General features: G+C 36.8%; 1 protein-coding gene across 1 annotated transcript in view; it reads right to left on the bottom strand.

Moving 5' to 3' along the window:
* The window catches only part of LOC132114002 (AF4/FMR2 family member 2-like), a 216,862-nt gene that overhangs the window by 126,455 nt on the left and 69,537 nt on the right, over window positions 1-20,870 (bottom strand). The gene's annotated exons all lie outside the window — the stretch shown is intronic.

Genomic DNA, 20,870 nt, shown 5'->3' on the forward strand with positions numbered 1-20,870 from the left:
CGATTTAATTAGCGTATCATAACACTGTATCATATCCGGACAAGACACAATAATGCGATTGAATTTTGTTCTGTAAAAAAATTATCAACCTTAAAACAACAGACATTTACTTGAGAAGCAAACTGCACATAATATTGAAAGCTGTTATAATACATTGTAAATCTGTTTCAAAGTTTATGAAAATGAGCTTTTCTTCAAAAAAACATCAAATCCTATTCCGATCGGTTGTGATAATGCTACGTCGCACACTACCGCGTTTTCCATTTTTGTATTTAGTGAGAACATTTAAACCTTTCGCTAGAAACAAGATACATCTGAAATGTGACTGGAGATGTAATCAAAAGTCTTTGGGAAGAATTAATTAGGTTAGTTTCGCCCCTTGGATGCCAATTATACATGTTTGCATAACACAATTTGTATTCAGAATTAGCTAAACAGTATAGCTGCTAAATAATTAGCACAACTTTAGCATTAGCAGCTAATAGAGTACATTTTGTAGCATCTTTATGGAAGAATTCAACATTAATTTCAACATATATAGTTGAAACTAATCTTTTTAGCTTGTTATCAAAGAATAAACATCAGGAACCCAAAGCTAAGCGGATGTACATTATCCCTTACATACACAAATATATAGTTTTTGTTGGTTTAACCTAATATATTTAGATTGATTCAGTAATGTTAAATGGGACTGAAATGTTAACACTGATTTAAAAAGTCTGAATTCTGTAAACATGCAACTACTATTTGGACTAAAAACATGACCCAAAAAGGACTTTTCAAGATTCAGATTCAAGCATTACGACTAATTACATTAAATATGAAACTGTTACAAAGGAGCGTCCATGGCCTGCAGGTCATGCTGGAGTCATTTTATTTCTCCATTTCTTTCTTTCTAGGTCTCTCGTTTTTCAAACACTCTTGACATCTAATATATGCAGCTCAGGTTTATTTTCAAGTAAGCTGCACCATAATATATTGTCATTAGCAATCACAAGCACAGTGTAAGCACATGGCATTATAATGGACTTCCATATACAAGTATATCTACCTGTGAGCTTGTCACTGGGAATGATGTAAATGTCTGTGTCATGTTTAACTGCATGAATAATACCATCTGTTAAGCAGGAGCCTGTAATTGTTCCCATATTAAAAATGCTGACCCCTGCTTTCACTCCCCTTCAAATCTTTCCCTCTCTCTAGGGATCACAGGCTCTGAGTGTGTGTGTGTGTGTGTCGTTCTCTCGCTTTGACGGGCACAGTGGGCTAATGAAACTCTAGGATGTATGCTCTGTGGCTAAGAGGGATTATCGGTTCTCCATCAGTCGTATCACCTAACACACACTGGGGACATGCCACACTGTCAAGTGTGTGTATGTGTGTGAAAACACAGGCCAATTGTCATGTTCACGGACACACACTCGTACATACTGAAGTGTAAACATTCTTATATGGCTTTTCCACAGATTTATGGCTCTGGAGCCAGGGAATCTGCTAATCTCTCTCAGGATTAGTTTATAAATATTAATTAGACTTTGCACAAATGATTTAACAAGATCATTTACAGTTTTGACAAATAAATAGGCTATGTGTTGTACTGCTCTGCAGATCAATGGGGGCTTTGGAGTTTCTGTTTATTTATTGACAAGGTGTAACTGAAATGTAAACAACAACATCACATTTAAAAATATCTATTATTTTTTTACATTATTGATCTTGGCGTTTTGTATTCCGGTGGTTAAACGCATAAATCAATGACAATCAACGTTCAGTACAAATCATTGGTCTGTGAGTAATATTTTGAAAATGAGGACAACAATTCTTTAACATTCAAAGTACTACTTACTGTAATATTATTTACTGTACTAATTTTAGTAGTATTTTCAATACAATTATAATGTGATAATATGTAATATATAATATTATTATGGACTTCCATATATCAATTGGCAAGCTTCTCACTGGAAATGCTGCAAATGTTCAGTATGAATAGTTGGTCTATTAGTAATGTTTTGACAATGAGGACGATTAATTCTTTAACAATCAAAGTATTATTTACTGCATATTGTTTTGGTTAAATATATTTAGCATTAAAATAATTGTAGAATCTTACATTTATTTATATATAAAACAAATAATATTATCAGCAGTCAATTTATATATATGATATTTGTAAATACAATTATTGTATTACAAACAGACCAAGGAAAATAGCTACAGCAGTTTTAGTATTATTTAAAGGATTCCAATGAAATACAAAAGATTTAAAATGAAAACAAAAAAACTGAATAATTTAAGCAATGCTTTTGAACTATTTGCAAATATTGGAATTTGCAATGTTTTATTTTAAAAAAAATTATATATGAACACAACCACTATTAATCGCATACCTAATACCTTGAGAATGGCTCTGTTTTGTTATATTCAATTATGAATTACATACAATTTTTCTTTACATTTATAATACTTTTTTTTTTAATTTGACAAAAAATGTTGCATACTTTATCACTGGCCGTTACAAGTTGGCGTTTCAACATGTTCATTGTAAACAGTTGTTCAATTTTAAATGTTAAGCTAATTCTTACGGTCACACTCTTTCACCATTAAAACTGAAGCGTCACACTAGAAATCATGTTTGGGTTCTGTCAGCAGGAAAGCCCCCCTTCTTGGCCATCGCAAACGCTTTGACATTGACGATGACTTGTTACCCTTTATTTCTATAGTGGTGACATCATTGCAGTGTTGATTAAAACCTTTTCAGCATCTAGTTGATTTAGTTACTGGCAGTGTGTCAGAATAAAGTCTTTATTGCACTCTGTTTTATCGGCTCCTACTACATCATTCTGATTTACATCTCTAGCTCCGAATTAGCGCCTAATTTTACTTTCGTCATCCCACCCGCCTTCGTTGTGTGTGAAAATCAAAACCCATTTAACACCCTAAATTACTAATGTCTCTGATAATTCAAATCAGCAACCTCCTAAATGTCAATAGTTAGCAGCCTCCGTAATTGTGGCGGAGGAAATGTGCATCTGATACAATCTCCAAGATCAGAATGGAGAACCCACAATAATAATTAATTGCCTTTCCCTCCGTGCCGCCCCGCTACAAGCCAGAGAATACAGCCTAATTTACAGAGAGCGCCGAACTGTTTTCCCGCATGTCTGTCTGTGGCGGCTTTCGTCTTCTAAAGACCTAGAGGTCCTCATTTTTTCATCTCCTTTTCTTTCTGGCAGTAACTGGCACCATCTGTATCTGTCAGAGTGGGAGTAAACCAGAGCTAAGCCTCAGCGGTTGGATGTGGCAGACGGGATGGAGTGGCCGGCCTCGCTGATATTAAGTAGCATTGATCTGCTTGGATAAACTCGCTTGGGTTCAGTGAGCTGCTTGCTGTCATTGGCCCTCAGGATCAAGCGTCACCTCATCAACCGCTAAGTCACCTTCCCGCTGTACGATGTCTTCTTTTGTTTTCATCTGCCATGCGGTCTTTTCCCTCCATCAATATTACAGCACAGTCCAATCTCTATTTATTGTTACCTCCTGGCCTCGCTGCTTACGGTTTATATCAATTATAATCAAAACAGCACATCCAAAAAGGATTACAAATTTGCAAATTTTCACCTTTGCAGATGATTCTGATTTCAGCTGCATGGCTAGCCTGCAAGAACAATACATTTTTACAACATTGCGTTTTGGTTGCATTTAGGTTATATTGCAGTACAGTGGTTCAAAAATGCTCTGGAAACCAAAACAAAACAATGAATTGTTTTGCAAAATCCAAATCTAGTAACTGCTGGAATGTGGTAATAATAGATTTAGGAGGTGTTTGCATGACATTGTTACTAAAGACAGAAAACAAACAAATAAACCGACAAACAAAAAAAGCATTTTTTGGGGGGTCTGAAAATGCCAATTTTGGAAAATGGGTTTCAAAGTTCAAGTCTATGAAAATAAAGCATTATTGTCTCTGAAACTCTGAAAACACAAATTTGTGAAAAGGATGATGGTATGCGCAAGCGTTTATAGGTGCATAGTGTTAGTGACATTGCCATCTATTGGCCTGGCATGCATATTACACCATTTTTTTGCGGATGTGATACTGTATGGAAAATTTTTCAAAAATGCTAAGAAAACATAAGGCTTTCATTTTTAGAACAAAATTGTGGTGTAAATCCACAAAAATGCTCCTGCAATATGAAGACATTAAAGGGATTTTAAAAATAAATAAATACAATTTTGTCATTATTTATTAACCTGTATGAGAATACAAAAGAAGATATTTGGAAGAATGTTGGTAATCTATTGACTTCTATTGTACGGACAAAAACACTGAAACTATCTATTTTTACTATCTTCTCTATTTTCTTTTACATTTGACAGAAGAAACAAAGTTATACAGGTTTAGAATGATGTAAATTATGCAATTTTGCCTTTTAGTGAACTACTTTTAAACATTTTTTTTTTACAACAAACCATTGGTGTGTTAACTGGGTAGCTTGCATGTGCAAATCTGAGCTCTTTTGCTGATTTAAAAAAGCACTCTTATGTGTATCCAAGAGAGACTTAGATCCGGTTCAAGATGAATCCCAACAGATTGGACAAAGGTTTCTTGTTCATTATTACTATATCCATTTTCTCAAGCGCTTCACTGAACCGCCAGCATCCACAGATAGTTTAATGTGAAGGTGGCTGGGGTTTAAGGGAGTGTTTGGTGTAGAACTGATTCTGCGATCAGGTATATATTATGTGCTGGGTATTAAGGGTGGGCATTGTTGGGTCTGGTGCCTACAGCCGTGCCAGTACTTTGACCTGCCCGTTTCTTTTCAAAAATGTTGCTTAATCCTGTGCTGGGGAAGCAAAGCCAGCCACAGTGACTCAAGACTTTGCCACTGATATTCCAACACACTCACACTCTCTCTTTACACAATATCAAAAAGAATTGTGAACTTTTAGTCAAAATAGTACATATCACAGCTGAAAAGTCAATGTACATCCACATAATTAATGTGTACATGTTCATTATTAAATATTTAAGGCTCTTAAACATTTAAGACTTTGAAAGTGAGAGAGATTAAATTACTGTGTGACATTTCTGTTAATAACCCGCATTTACTTTGAGAATGACATCAATCCACATGCTTAGATGACAAGACTTAATTTAATTTGAATCATTTATATTAGAAGAATTAGATTGCAACTAGACTGAAAAAATCTGAATGGTCTGTGCCATATGCAAAACGTGCCGACACAATGCTAGGGTGTTATCTGGGTGATTCCCAGGGCTTTGCTATGGAGTTGCTAAGGTGTTGCCGAGGTGTTCTATATGGTAATAAGGTAATTCCCCAGTTTTTATTTTTTTTATTATATAACATCGCATTTTCAGATATTAATACAACAACATATTCTGGGGGCCATGAAAGTAATAAAACTCAAAAAAGCTGGTGGTTGCTGGCAACTTAAAAAAGAGTTAAATGCTCGAGTGCTTTAAAGTCAAATGGATTGTGATTGGTTGTCAATGTTTTTAATGTTGGTTAGCCAGAAAATTGTTCTGAAAGGGATTTCAATAATATCGTTCCTCATTATTGTTATAGTTGTGGTGTGGATAATCCTGTTCTCATAGAATTAAAACAATTATTAACTCTTTTCCATTTTATGAAACTTTTTCTATATTTATATATATATATATAATTTTTTTCTTTTTAAGTTTCCAGCCAGCACATTCCAACACCTCTTTGTGGGTTCAACATTTAATTTGGTAACATAAGGCGATTTTGATTTATATGTCGTTGATAATATATGTGCTGATGTTTGATAATCATATTAGCTTATCACAAAGCAACTGAAGCAACAATTCTGTTGTTTGTTTCCGCTTCTTCTTCACTTGTTTTTTGGATCCAGAGATTTTGTACTATTTCAGAAGATGCGTAATAGCGCCCTCTACCATATAACAGTGGAAACATGGATTGCTGTAAAATTCTTTCAATTGCAGTTTAGCATTGGCAATGGAAGGGAAATAGTTAATTCTTCATTGTTATAGTTATCATTAAGAGCCATACACATCAAGAACGATAACTGTAACAATAACTATATTAGCGTCCACACGAACTGATAACGTTCTGTTTATAAGAACTGCAATTATGTTGTCTACCGCTTTAAATGCTTGCGTGCTTTAAATTTGGGTGGATTCTGATTGGTTGCAATTGTTTGTATTGTTCATCAGCTGGAAAAAGTAGTTCTGAAAGAGACTTCAGCAGCACCTTTTCTTTGTGTCATTAACTTTATAGCTGTGATGTGGACTGCAGTTCTTACAGAATTAGAAGGATCTTTATAGTTTTATCATATAGTTTGAGGCAACTCGCTACGTTTTGTTCTATTCATATGACTTTGCAAATCTATGGTACTATTTTGTCTATTTCATCATTCACCTGCAAAAATCTGATCTGTTCGCTTAGAAAAAGTAATACCAATTGTGTTTAACAAGTCAATGTGACTTGAGGTATCATTCAGGGTCTTTAGCACAAAAGGTGCTGTTAAAAACAATCATAATGTGATGCTTGCCGAAAAAACCAAGAGCGTGGCATGTTTTGTTTGAATGATAATTATTCAGTGTGCATTTATATGAGAAAAAAATGTGCTGTGTGATTGTAGGCAGGACTCAATCTGTGACACAAGCAGCTCTGTGGCATGAGTCTATAACAGAGCCCGTAACACGATCTATGGAAGTTCAAACTCTGCCTCTGTTTCTTCCAGTTGATAATTGGCTTCTGAAATGAAATAATGGCAACCATGAGTATCAACGTTCCCGAGCCAGCATCAGAAGTCCTGAAAGGAGTGAAATCCAATCCCCTCTATCCCAAACCAACTTCCTCTGCCCACCCAGTCTAGCCCACTCTGCCAGCTTCTGGCCTGCCTAGGGAACCAGGCAACTGCATGGACAGATTCAAGACTCAAATCATGTTACCCCTGAGATTCTGCAATTCTGCATCAATTCGCATTCCGACTGAGTTGCTGAGGCTACACAGGACAGATTTTGCATGACCTTCAGGTCTGTTGCCAGTCCAAGATGATACCTCCCGTTTGCTTGCATTTCACAGATACTCTACATGACCCATGACACTATCCTTAGCTTTTCGGACTGATGTCACCGAGAGATGTCAATAGTGTGTCTGTGGTTTTGACATGAGCGGCTGTGATTTGTTTACAGATGAAACTGATTTTGTGTTCCAGTGGGCTGCTGCTGTCAGAGCTGTCGTTTTCTGCCCGGGGACCAATGCTTGCGCCACTGTCCCCACAGGGACGCATCATGTGATCTGACCTTCCGGCAGAAACAAGTCTCTGTCCGTTGTCCCCAGGAGTTGGTGTTTGTAGTGCCGTGGGATATGCAGCGATCACAAACGCCAACTGCGAACATGCAACAGGGAACATCTTAATCATTTATCGTTAATTAGCCGGGATAACAGGTAAGCAATAATTTATTAATGTAGAAGGAGTCACCGAGTGACTTCTACCTGGAAAAAAAAAACAATAACCTTGAAACAATTTCTCGTGTAAGGCTAGCATTCATCAAGCATTCATTGATTAGTTAATGCAATTTACATGTGGATCTTAATTCGGGTGTTATCTCTCGCCCGGGCTGTGTGGGACTAATCAGCATGCAGCAAGGAGCATCGTGGCTACACACCGCGGTTAATGGATGAGTGTGTCATTTTATATTCCAACCATCATTAAAGAGCTGAATACATCCACACATTACCTCTAAGCTCCATAAACACAGGCCACAAAACACATTGCCTGAGAGAGCAAACAGCATGCTGTAACTCAAACGAACACGCGCTCGCAGATCCAAGCTATGCTAATTCTGTTAATTAACGTCATCTAACATCACAAGGAAATTTGTGGATATAACGCTGTTAAATAAGTTAGTATATTAGGCAGTTGCGTTAAATCTCATGCAAAGGCTCCCATGAGAGCTAAACCGTGATTTATTATAGATACCAGTAAAATTTCCGTCATTTAATCTCAATTTATAAGCAAACTTTTGTTGGACAAGTTGATTATGCAGGAAGGAATTTCATGGAGGTTATGAATCACTTGATGGATGTCAAAATAAGAGAACTCTGGGCATTTGGGATGTGTATTATAGACTTATACACACTCTTTTAGACGCCACAGATATTGCCAAATATGATAATTCTCATGTGACGGACCACCATCCTGAGTTTGTTTTAAGGCAGCTATATATTTTCATGTGTAAACACCGACTTTTTATTGTGAAAAATTATTATTGTGTAAAATATTATTTGGTTAATATTTAGCTTCTTTTAATTATATTATTACTTTTTTATACTGATAGTACTGGACTGTTATTTATATATTCGATTGTTTGTTTATTTAATATCACAATTTATTTATGTATTTATTTATTTATTATTTATGTAGTTAAATTGTAACTCTTTATTATACTATGATGTTACATGTTACATTTAATAACAGTTAATTATGTATATTTACTGCATAAAGAGACCCCAACCATAACTCTAAACTTGTAGTAAGTTTGTAGTTATTTTTTTATTATTAATTTATTTTTGTTGAAGCCAAGGACACCTAAATATGCTGATCCCTTGCTAAAATACTGTTAAGAAGAGTATATTTTCATACGGTTATGGTTTTTGCATGGACTAGTTTGCTTTGAAAACCTCCTAACAAAAAAATCCAACAGCCAAAGGAGTGAGGTAAACCTGACCGATGGAATGATCTGACCTCTTTTTTTTTCAACTCCATGCACTACAGATATTATGCTTGTTCATAACTGATACGATTACATCTAAAAATGCATTGTCCAGTTGTAAGAGTGACCTTATTTTAAAACAAACTACTATTGTAAAGATATCAAAACCTATAACAAAGACAAAGTGTTTAAGGTGGTTTGTTAACATGCACAGCATACCAATTTCAACCATAGTATCTCTGACAGATTCACATGGAAAGGAGCCGTGAATATTGTATATGTCAGCATCCTGGCGTGAGACGAAGCCACCCTGGACAAAGTCTTCACCTTGGGCACTGGCTCCAGCTATGAGGTCAAAAGTTCAGCACATGGCAACCTGTTCCATGCCACAACCTGAGTAAGTGGGTTTGTGTTTGACTGTGCTTGTGTGCAGATAAGCCATGTGGTATTTCACACCACTGAATCACATCTAATGCTACAGTTCCGGCAGACTCTATCAGGGAGAGTCAGGGAGAGTACGGTGACCAGGCACACTTAAGCATTGCTCCTGCAGAAAAAGACTTTTATGAGGGGTGGGATGGGGGTTAAATCTGAAATCAATGATACTGTTCACATAATGGCACAGCAGTCACCTAGAAAGCTTGCAAAGAAAAAAATAAAATAAATAACACAACAACTAGACAAACATTGTGAGCTGCATTTTGCCTGAATTACAGATCAGTCAGGATCACTCTGTTTGATTAAGATTGTTGTAGAGGTCCTTAACATTATTTTGGCGGCAGGCTTTGCTCTGGAGGTTTCAGATTCTGAGCTGTCCACAAGCAAACCTTACTGAGGTTTGAAACCCCGAAGCCTAGTGCGATTACCAGAATGTTTAATATGCAACAGGTATAAAATTCCATGCAGAAGTGATTCAGATCTGTACATGAGACTGGTCAAGATTAAACAACGATTAGCTGATAGATGATTTCCGTGGACATCATGCCTGTATAAGGAGGAGCTGGGGATGGAGGAGGGTCAGTACATCTGTGCCACAGACTAAGTCAAATGTGATATTTTTTAAAATATTTAAAATATTTATTATTTATTTGTAGTTGGGAGAAGTTACAATCAGATGGCTGTCATGCCGTGGTCTGCCTGAACTACGCTTGAGCTCCATTTGTCAAACTATATTTCTTAAGAATACCTTGTTGTCCTGCTTAAAGTGTCCACTATAAAGAAAAATAAAAATATTTTTTAAATTCTAGTTTAAAACCAAGATTTTAGAATTGTGCTCTTTGCATTCATCTTGGTTTTGAAACAACTTTCAACTTGTCATGTAAAAACTAAAACATCTTAATTATTATTTTCTAAAAAAACAAATATGTACATACAAATATGTTTTTTTTTTCAATCAATATTAGTTTTTCAGGAAGTATCACCATACAACATTTTACAACCCAAACTTGCTTAGTCAAACACACAATTTATTTTATTTATTTACACATACGTCTTTAAATAGGCATTCCCTTATTCCATTTGTTCTTATTCTTTTTACCTTTCTTCTCCATTAAAATATCAGGACTGTTGTATCCAGAAATTCAAATCATAAACCTGTTGACCATATATTCCTAAAACTATAAAACTCAGCCAATCAGATTGTGGCTTTCAATTTTTAGAAAGCTCTTGTAATTTTTATGTGCAACAGGTCTATAGGAGTCAAAACCCACTCTCCACTATTCCTCACCAAAATTTCAACAAAACTCTTCAGCTCACTCTTCGCTCATTTCCCTAAACCAGTGGATTTGAGATCTGAAGCTGTTACACAATGACTAGAGATAAAGAGCAGACTATAAAAGCCAATCCAGCCTAATAATCTCCAATAAAAGTACTGGGGAAAGAGATGAGGGAGCCAATAAGCACAGATAAATGGTGATGGTGATCGTGAGGATACATAGCCTGTAAAACACAGCAGCGAACATTAGAGAGAAAAGGTGGGTGACATGGACCCTGGATAAAGGTGTGTGTATACAGGAGACGAGGCAAAGCCGCATGCTCAGAGATCAAGGTTTTGAAATGAGCAGTGACATGGTACTTAGTGTCATCAATCACATTTGAGTCACGGAGGGGGGGGGGGGGGGGGGGGGGGCGGTGGAAGTTAGACTCTGGTTTCGAATAAACAGATGCCAGTTTTCCTGAGTCATCAACCACCTGCTACTGTGTCAAGCTGACCTGGGAATCAGTGCTGATGCACTTGTACTAATGACACCTACGGACATTGATGTACAACATGCACCAAGTTTTGCATCCTCATCAAAGTCGTTAATGTATGTCTCTATGGTAGCGGCGTACGTTTTCGAGCTGATGTGTGCACTACCGTGTCTGCTTGCTCAAGCATTCAGCTCAGCATTTGTATTTTTAGTAACAGGAAGAGCATCTCTGATGACTCGATGTTATTAACGTCAACCACTGGGTGTGAATATTTTGGAGTGATACATGGGTGAAGGAAATTTCTAGGCGCCATGTTTATGATTGTTTTTGCCATGCTAAAAGCCTCTTTTTTTTGGTAAATCAAGAGTAAACAAGAATGAAGGTGGGTGAATTTATGTGCTAGAACCACAGGGGGTGATTGGTCCAAGAAAACTGGATCTGACCTTGATATGTAGCTATAGATTGGCTGGTGGGGTGCTGGTCACATTTTTTCTCTCTGTGAGGAACCACACAGAAAGAGAGCGCGAGACCAATACACCGTCAGACAGGAATTCATCCATTTCGAATTTCCATTCCTCATCTGCAATTTGTTATACCATTACACCGCATGCTGTGTGCGGCCACTCTGTGAAAAAGAGACCGATTTGAGAACAAAATAGTTTTTATAGCCGACAAACTGGGATTTCTATCTAGTGTGGACACATCTTTATTATGTATTCATTGATTTCAAAACTGCTTTTAACAGCCCCCGGATGTGAAAAATACTCAAAATTCCACTTTGCCACTTCTGTATTAAATTTGCATATCTGGTCATGCTCTGCTAGACACACTTGCAAAATTGCACAGTGGGTATTTCATTACAAAGCACTGCAGATATTCAACAACTGCACTGAGCATCCAAAATAAATTAAAAAGACTAAAGACCCACCAGTAGGCAGTATTATGTATTGTTTTGTAATGCCTAGAGCACCAGTGCTTTTTTTCACAAGCAACATTATATGGAAAGGGATGACTGGTGGGGTTGTGCGAAAATAATGGGGGGTTTCAGGGTTTTTACTGGCATTAAACCAACTGGGCTCAAGGCTGAAACAACTTAATACATGGTATTCCACAGGGATCAGTATTATGTCCATTAGAAGTTTTTGATAAATGGCATTCAAATAGATTTTTATGTAATCTTAGTGTATCTGGTGTACACTAGAACATTCAAGTAAATACTAAATAAAGCTTTGACTGAGCATTTGACAGGTATACATAAGATATCATAAAATATAATTTTGAGGATGTGTCTGAAAATAAACAAAAATACAGTAAAAATGATATCAGGACCAATTTACCTGCAATTATATTTGTCAACGGATGCATACATCAAAGCATTCAAGCAAAGGTTAGCATTTTCTCAACTTCTGGTTGCATCTTTGTTTTATTTATTTATTTATTTATTTGTTTTTTGTTCCCCTTCTATGTCCTTGCAATACATTATTATTACTTAAATTGTCACTGTACTGTAGTGTGTTAAAGCTCCTTCACATCAAGAAACCAGAACTAGAAACCATATTATTTTAAACAGTATGCCAATCTGATACAAACCTTAAGATGGCTGGTTTGAGGCCAGCAGCAGCAATAAATATCCACCCCTGAGAAGCACCATATATCTTGATGGTTTAGTAGCTCACAATGTTGCATGACAAAGATAAATGCAGCTGAAATAATGCAGCTCTGACCTTAAACTGCAGTGTGGGGAAAGTGTGGGTCCTCTACAAGAAGATGTTGTGTTCTTACCATGCCTTCATGCAATTACACCATTCTAACCTACGGTCTAATGGTGCTGACTTGTCATTCTGCTTTTATTTATAGTGGCTAGAATACACTACAAAACCTGGTTTAATGGAGGCAAGGAAAGGAAGACATTTGTTATTGTTATGAGGGTCCAATCCAGGTTTGACATGGTCCCAGCAACCCTCTACTGTACCTCTCAGCCATGATGAAGAGGTGGGCTAATTTAAAAAGCATATCTGCTGTGGTTTTCTTTCAAGAAGCCATATTCATTGAGAACCTTCCACAACATGTAACTATAAAGGGCCAGGGGTTGATTCGATCCAATAACTTTCTGGACACACACACACACACACACACACACACACATAATATATATATATTTGTTTTTTTTCCCCATACTTTTCTGGACCTTAACAGTGTAATTTACTTGGCAGTCTATGGGACAGTCACAAGCCTCCTGGTTTTCATCCAAAATATTTTAAATTGTTTTCGAAGACAAACTAAGCTTTTACGGGTTTGGAATGACATGGGGGTAAGTGTTTAATGACAAAATTTTCATTTTAGGGTGGAGTAACCCTTTAATGCGTAGACAGCAGTATAAGTACTGCCTATTATGCTGCTGTCACTTAATACACAGATCTATATAAACACGCAATTTCTTTCCCAGCTGTTTACCTTCACAGACATAACGGACTGTGTTTTTGTAACTCCATAGTATGAGAAATTAGATTATATATGACATCACATATGATAATAATACCATTAAATAATAAAAAAAATAATTAAAACATTTGTGAATCTGTAACACATCAGAATTAAATATTACTACAGACGCTTAGGTACAGATATTGTTCATGGATTCTTGTAAATACCGAATAAAATCTGTCTTGACTGCAAAGCTACATATGCATATGAGTTCTTGGAAGCGCTAATGAACTAGTTTTTGTATTGCTTGTTTTTTTTGTTTTTTTTTTCATGATTTGACAAGAAGCCTAATAAATTGATGGGTATTATGCAAATGATACCAGCTGTTACTTTGGATACGAAAGACTCCTAATAGCTCACTCTCTCTCTTTTTCTCTCGCTTTCTCTTTATCTTTCAGTGTGGACGTATTCTCTCATCTTCCTGTTAATCTGCCTGGGCATGTGTGTGACACGTGTGCGAGAGGAAGTGGCGGCTGTAGCCTGGCCTGATTAGTGTCTGGTCGAGGGTACGGTAGAGCTCAGTTCGGCTCAATCTTCTGAGGATGCTAGCAGTGTGTACGGCAGCTGAATAGAACTCATTAACTTGCTCTCACAGAGTGCTAGTTCCCCATCTGAGGAGGCTGCTGGCTCTCAGTGTAGTCGCTAGTGTCGGGCCAAACGATATCTTCAAGGTCAAACTACGGGCACTGAGAGGAGCCAGTACACGTCATGGGACAGCACATCATCGTGCAGACCTGGTCTCTGCATACAAATCACTGCATGCCCCTTGTTTGTCCTTTTTCAGAAAAGGTCTTTGACTTTTTGCTAAATAAATTCAACAGTTCATGTCACAGCTTTTATAGGAGTGACAACTATAATAACAAGAAAATACTCAAATATCATGTTTAATTTAATGTGTATCTTGCCATTTCTTTGTGATTAATTGTGGACTTTTTTTTACTTGATGCAATAATATATAATGTGCAATCACAAGTGTGCTTTTAACACTTTAAAATTGCTCATCTAATAATATTTCTGAATCAGAATTATTTAAAAATAAAGGTTAAACATCATATTTACAAAAGTAACTGATTTTGTATGCATCTATCTTAACTATCTTAACTTATATGATTTTTAATAAAATGAAATTTATAGAAAGTGTAAATAAATGTAAAAAAGAAAAAAAAACCTATATAACACCACTTGTAGATGACAATATCATCATTGTTTATTTCCTATAATGTTTCTCCTTTTCCATATTTGTATCCTTTCATGCTTGCTGAAAGAGATTTCTGGAGCAAATTGTTTTATGTTTATTAGCCACATTACTGACTATATCAGTGCCTTCACAGCAAAGAGTCCCATTAATGAGCCCAAATTAATTTTGAAGCGATATTAAACAAAGGCTGATGAGAACAGCCCATCATGCATGACTGGGAAAAAAATCGAGAGAGAGGGAGCAAAGAGAAAGATTGAGAGAAGGCCGGGTGACCTAATTCTGAGATGCAACTAAGCGTTGTCAGCTATGATCACTTCTCCCCAGGCCCATCTACAAATGAACTACTGCCTTTGCTGAAACTACATCAATTCCTCTATGTAAAAGTGCTTGTTAATCTCCTCTATCTAAGTACTTTTCTGTACCCATTTGAGTCATATTAGAAGTCTTTAGCTCAGAGCCGGCAGTGAGTGCAAATAGCGCTTCTAGTGTCACACTGAGATGTTGAGGATCAGTATGTTTGGTCAGGCGTGATGGCAATGGTTCATGAGTAAAGACATACACTGCTGAACAAACGGTCAAAGGGAACTTTGAGAGACATTTTGCTGAGCTGCTTTGAAAAATGTGTAATTTACTTCTCATGACACTTGTAGCAAGTCCCAGTTGTAGCACATTAGCATCTGTCTGTATAAGTGTTTATCTGTTCATTAAAGACAAATTTATAGCTCTCACTGGCATTGAAATACAGCTTGATCATAAAGCCTTTAAGTAATTGTAATTCTGCTATAATGTCTATGTCATTAAATACTGGAAACTATTAATAACTTCCCAAGTATTTTACTACGTTTTTTTTTTTTTTTTTTAGCATAATTTGCCCAAACAGTGATTTAGTCAAATTAGCAAATCAAATCTGCAAATGTTCACCGAAGCTCCAAAATTGTCTTGTCTAGATGTGGCTGGTATGTACTGATGATCTGGCACCATAAATATCACCATCAGTCAATGAAAAATCCATATTAGTATCCATTAAAATTAGTGAGAGACAATAAACTTGAGCAGACAGTTTAATTGGCTAATATTTGTGTGTTGGGTCAACTACAGCTTCATAAGATGCATTATTATTTAAAAGATAGTATATTACAAAAAATGAATGTATTAAAAACAATAACTTATATATAGCCATCCATTTTCTAAACTTCTTATGCTCTTTACGGTCGCTATCCATTTCATCAAGAGGAACCACAAAAGGAACCAAACCATGTTTAGATATTTCAGACTTCTAAAATTGCAATGTGTGCAGGTTAGCTTCTACAGCTAATCAAATCAGAGCCTTGCATCCGTGTTTCCTCACCAGTGCACAGCTGAAAGATGGCTGTCTCTTCACTCGTCCTAGCTCATTAGCCTCTCAGGGGGAAAGCACTGTGTATTCGGGACTGGTGAGCATAACTCCTAAACAGGCAAATATTCAAATTAGCCATATGAAATTTGATAAGTGGAACCAACATGGGTGTGCACATTGTTGAAGAATCTGAAAAAGAGGAGAGGATTTGGAGTGTTTGATTGGAAGACTGTGACTGGGTGTCTAAAAGGAGGCAGATGGGCATTAATGCCCAGTTTTTCAGCAGTGTTTGTTCTGGAAGTACACAGATTTAGCTGTTAAACTATTTTAAAAATAAGCTGAAATAATGCAAATGAAAGACATTTATTCACAACCTCAGAACTCAGCAAAGGTCTGTTTTTATTGATTAAAAATGTATTTACCTATAGAGAAATCATGTGAATCCTGTGATTCTGGAGGACATCCTTGTTCAGACCAAATTTGATGTAATGCTTATAATGTAACCCCTCTCTCTCTCTCTCTCTCTCTCTCTCTCTCTCTCTCTCTCTCTCTCTCTATATATATATATATATATATATATATATATATATAGAAACCCAAGACACCAGCTAAGAATGCAGTGCATATTTTACAAAACTATAAAGTACATTTATCGTAGACTGAGTGCCAAAGACTATATTTTCAAAAAGCAGAGCTGTAACAGACTACTGCTCTGAGTATATACATATATGTGGTACGTATACAGTATATTTAGAGTGAGCTACCCATATGCATCTCCTTTCAAACACATATCCCTGTCTCTAAAATATACATTTAAAAAAAAATGTATGCAGATGACTGCAGAGCCATTAATCATTATAATACACCACAGTGTGGTCTACATTACAGCTCCCCACACACGATTCAACACTAGATGAGTCAGTGTGGGTGAGGATGCTTTCTGGGGGGAAGTGGCGTCTAGCTTTGTGAGTCTTGGCAGCCCGGTGTAATCAAATGTTCCTGGAAATGACTTCCTGTCCTGTGAGATGGAGCTGGGCTCCATTCGAGATAAAGACTTTTCTGGCTGTTTCGGCAAATGCTGTTTTAATAACCCTGCCTGGCTGGGCAGAGCTCGAGCGACTGTCTTTGATAAACGCCACTGCAAGGCCCCTGAGAAACCCCACGCTAAAAACCCACTTGCTCTCATTAACGGATGAACAAACCTTATATGGTCTAATTAATTTTTGACACATTGAATCTTAATAAGTCAAATGAAATGTGTGTGAACATTAGCTGCCAACTTATCTTTGTAGACTGTGAATGGAAACAGTTTTGTTTTATTAAAGATATCTATTTTTTTGTGATTTAACAGTTATACATGTGGAAAATATTAGCCCTTTTTCAATTTTAAAATACTTTTATTTATCCCAACTGCAGGCTAAGTAAGCCTTTTATAGTTTGATTCCCCAGAAGTGTAAAGACTATTTTGTTTCAAAACATTGCACTGTTTACTTGATCATCCTGACCTGGCAACACTGGCTCAACCAATGGAGTGAGTTTGGGGCGTGACTGTCTGTTTGATCAACCAATAGCAGAGGAGGAGTTCTGGAAACTTGCATGGAAACAGTTATTATACAATTTACCAAAACCTCTCCTTTCATTTCAAAGGTTTACAGAAGTCAATGAGGATTTGGAAGCGAAATGTTAATGCACAGAGCTACATTATCAACAGCTGAGATTTTCCTGTGATCTCAGTGTGATCGTGCAATCACTCTGCTCTGATCTGGGATCAACACGGCCCAAGGAAACACAGGGACCGCATTGATATGCAGCAGATGTCGGCTTCTCCATTATATCAGATCACAAAGAGCAATCAGAAGGGAGACTGCGGCTTGATGAGAACTCCTCTGCCAGACTCCCGGCCCAGACTCCAACCCTCAACGCCATGACATCATTCACCTCTGCTGCCCACTGAGATTGCTTTCAGGTACTGCTATATATAGTCATAGAACAGACCAGGAATACTTTTGAACAGAAGATAATTCTCGGTGTCACCCAGGCCAAAAAAAACCACAGAGATCATTGAATATTACAAAATTCAAAATGAGATGACATGACAGCTGGTATTATTATTTTAAAACTCCAAAGTATATAATGTGTAGTTACATCAAAATAATTACAGTAATATATCACAAAATAAATTCACTTCATCACTTTAATATCTTATATAAAAATATCATAAAATACATCGGAATCACATTTAAATAAAAAGAACAATCAGACCAACCAGCATTAGCATGTTCTCAATATCTTCACTGGTATTTTTGTCTTGTCAAATCTGTGCTTCAAGGAGCTAGTGATAAAGCTATTAGTCATATAAAGACTGGGTAATATCAGGTGCAATAACTGTTTTTAGATGGATCAATAGTCTTATCTTCTGTTGATGTCTCATACACTGATCCAAAAAAAGCTGCTCTTCACAGCAAGCTGTACAACGCTAGACACTAATCAATACACCAGGCGATAACAGAATGCTTCCAAAGCCATTTAGCAAGGTCTTATAACCCCGCTGGGTGCTCAACATGTCAAAATATTTTGTGGTAGTGTGGCACAAGAGAACATTTCATGCCTATCAAGGTGCACAAGCTTCTGCATTTCAACCCAAAGGATGGCAGTTTTAGGAGGGACTCTTTTAGCAGTGCAGAGGTGTGTGTGGCAGTCTGAAGATAATACAATTAAGACACATATAATGACAATTAACATTGAGACGTTTAATTCATTTTAGTGTACTGGCTAACGATTTGTTTCAGTTAAATGGACAAATATTCACTGATTCTAAGTCTTGAATCAATATTTCATTATCTTTTTTCTTCTAGGCATGGCACTCCAGTTGAAACATTATTGAAACATGTTATTGACAATTAGCATTGAAAAGCCAGATTCAGTTTAGCGAATTGGCAAGTTTGGATAGTTTGTTGTCTAAGAACTGATAAAAGCAAATGATTGAGTCATTTGGGTAATCACATATTTTGCATGATATAGTACATATGATGTTAAATGCTGATATTTGTATGAGTATAGTTATATATATATATATATATATATATATATATATATATATATATATATATATATATATATATATATATATATATATATATATATATTATATATATATATTATATATATATATATATATTATATATATTTGTATGAATATGTGATATATTAATCTTGGTTCAAAACATGTCATCCTGTCTTCACAGTTTTGCTTTGCCTGGATCATCACAAAGAACCAGCTTAGAATGATGTGCACATTAACCGCACCATTACCACTGACAATATTTCTTGTTAAAAAAAACAAAAAACATAGAGCTTTCTGCCAATTTTTGAGCACAATAAAATACCATCCGCTCATGTGACAGCAAAGAAAACCTATGAGGATATACAATCAGGAAAGGCTTTCACACAATTCAACACCACAGCCAGAGCGAACCTGGATAAATAAGCCTGAAGAGCTACGGAATAATAAGTAGCCAGCACAACAGAGTACAGGTGAATCCCACGAGAGCCGCTCCTAGAGAATCCACTCCTTTTAACAAACTAAAGGCAGGGTGGAAAAAAATCAAATCAATGTCCTTGAAGATGTTTTCTTTTCTCCCGAGAGCCATCTTGAATCAGCGGCACTGCACGCGCTCTCTTGCGTTCTTTTTCAATCCTACTAGCTCTGTTTTTGTAACTCTCTGCTTTTTCTCCATTTATTTATTCATTTATTTATTTTTTCCTTGTGCATCTTTCTCTTTTCACTTTCAGGCAGTGACTCATCTGTCAGAAGGAGGGGTAGGGAAAGATGGCGCAGGCCCAGCTGGGGGCCTCCCTACGGGGGGTCTTCTCTCTCTGTGCCTGCCCCTCTTTGCAATAACAACATCCATCTCCATTTTCCTGCAAGCTGACCGGTATGAGGGTACTCTCAGAGCAATTAAAATTCCCCAGGTTTTCACTCTTGCCACATGCTTAACTGTACTGCGCGAACGCACCATATGCTTCAAGATGGGCGATTTGCAGCCCGATGGCCGTAGAGATCCACATAGAACAAAGAGGAAGAACAGCTGGTTGCCTTGCCATGGTTGGATGGCAGCGAGTCAACCTGTTCAATCATATGTCACTCTTGTTTACTGCTCCTTATCTTATTTGGTTTGTTTATTTTATATGGATTAAGCCCGTAGGTGAGAGCGATGGGAATTTCAACCTACTGCTCAAACAAGCTCAAGGCATCAATACAAGGCTATTTTTCAAACCCTGGAGCTGGAAATACAGGAAAATTACCTCTCAAAGTGAAGGAATTCATTAGTTGCTGCTGGGTTTTTATATAGCCAAACATGAGCCTGAAGCATAATAACAGAACTATTAGCCCGCCCCAATCTATTATCTTTAATCTAAGACCACCTATTGGCTAAATCCTAAATGATGGTATTCCCTGTCCTAAAGGGCCATGCTGAGCTTTCAACTGCAGTCATTTTACAGAATGCCATGGGATTATATCCCCCTGCTGGCAGCCATTCAGAAGGACTGACAGCACTGGATAGCCTGTAAATGGTTTCAGCGTGGCTCATGTATCACGACCTGAGAGAGGTCAACATAACTCTACTCTAAGTGTCAGCCTCACAGAAGGGATGAAATTAACATTGCTGGTGATAAAGCTCCCATGTTTTAACCTCCGGAGGGTTAATTGAGAATGTAGGGGGCCCCTCCATTGATAAAAAATTTGTATGTGTCTACATGTTCAAGACATGGAGGGTCTTCCAAGGTGTTTTAGGAACATGATTCTTGAGATCATTTTACAGGGTAAAGGTGAACTCGACTTAATTCACTTAACTGAAACCAGATAATATCTAGTAGACAACCTTTTACACGTACTAGGCACTGAGAGAAAAAAATATATATATATATATTTG

This window comes from Carassius carassius, chromosome 33 (assembly GCF_963082965.1).
Source record: "Carassius carassius chromosome 33, fCarCar2.1, whole genome shotgun sequence".
NCBI lineage: Eukaryota > Metazoa > Chordata > Actinopteri > Cypriniformes > Cyprinidae > Carassius > Carassius carassius.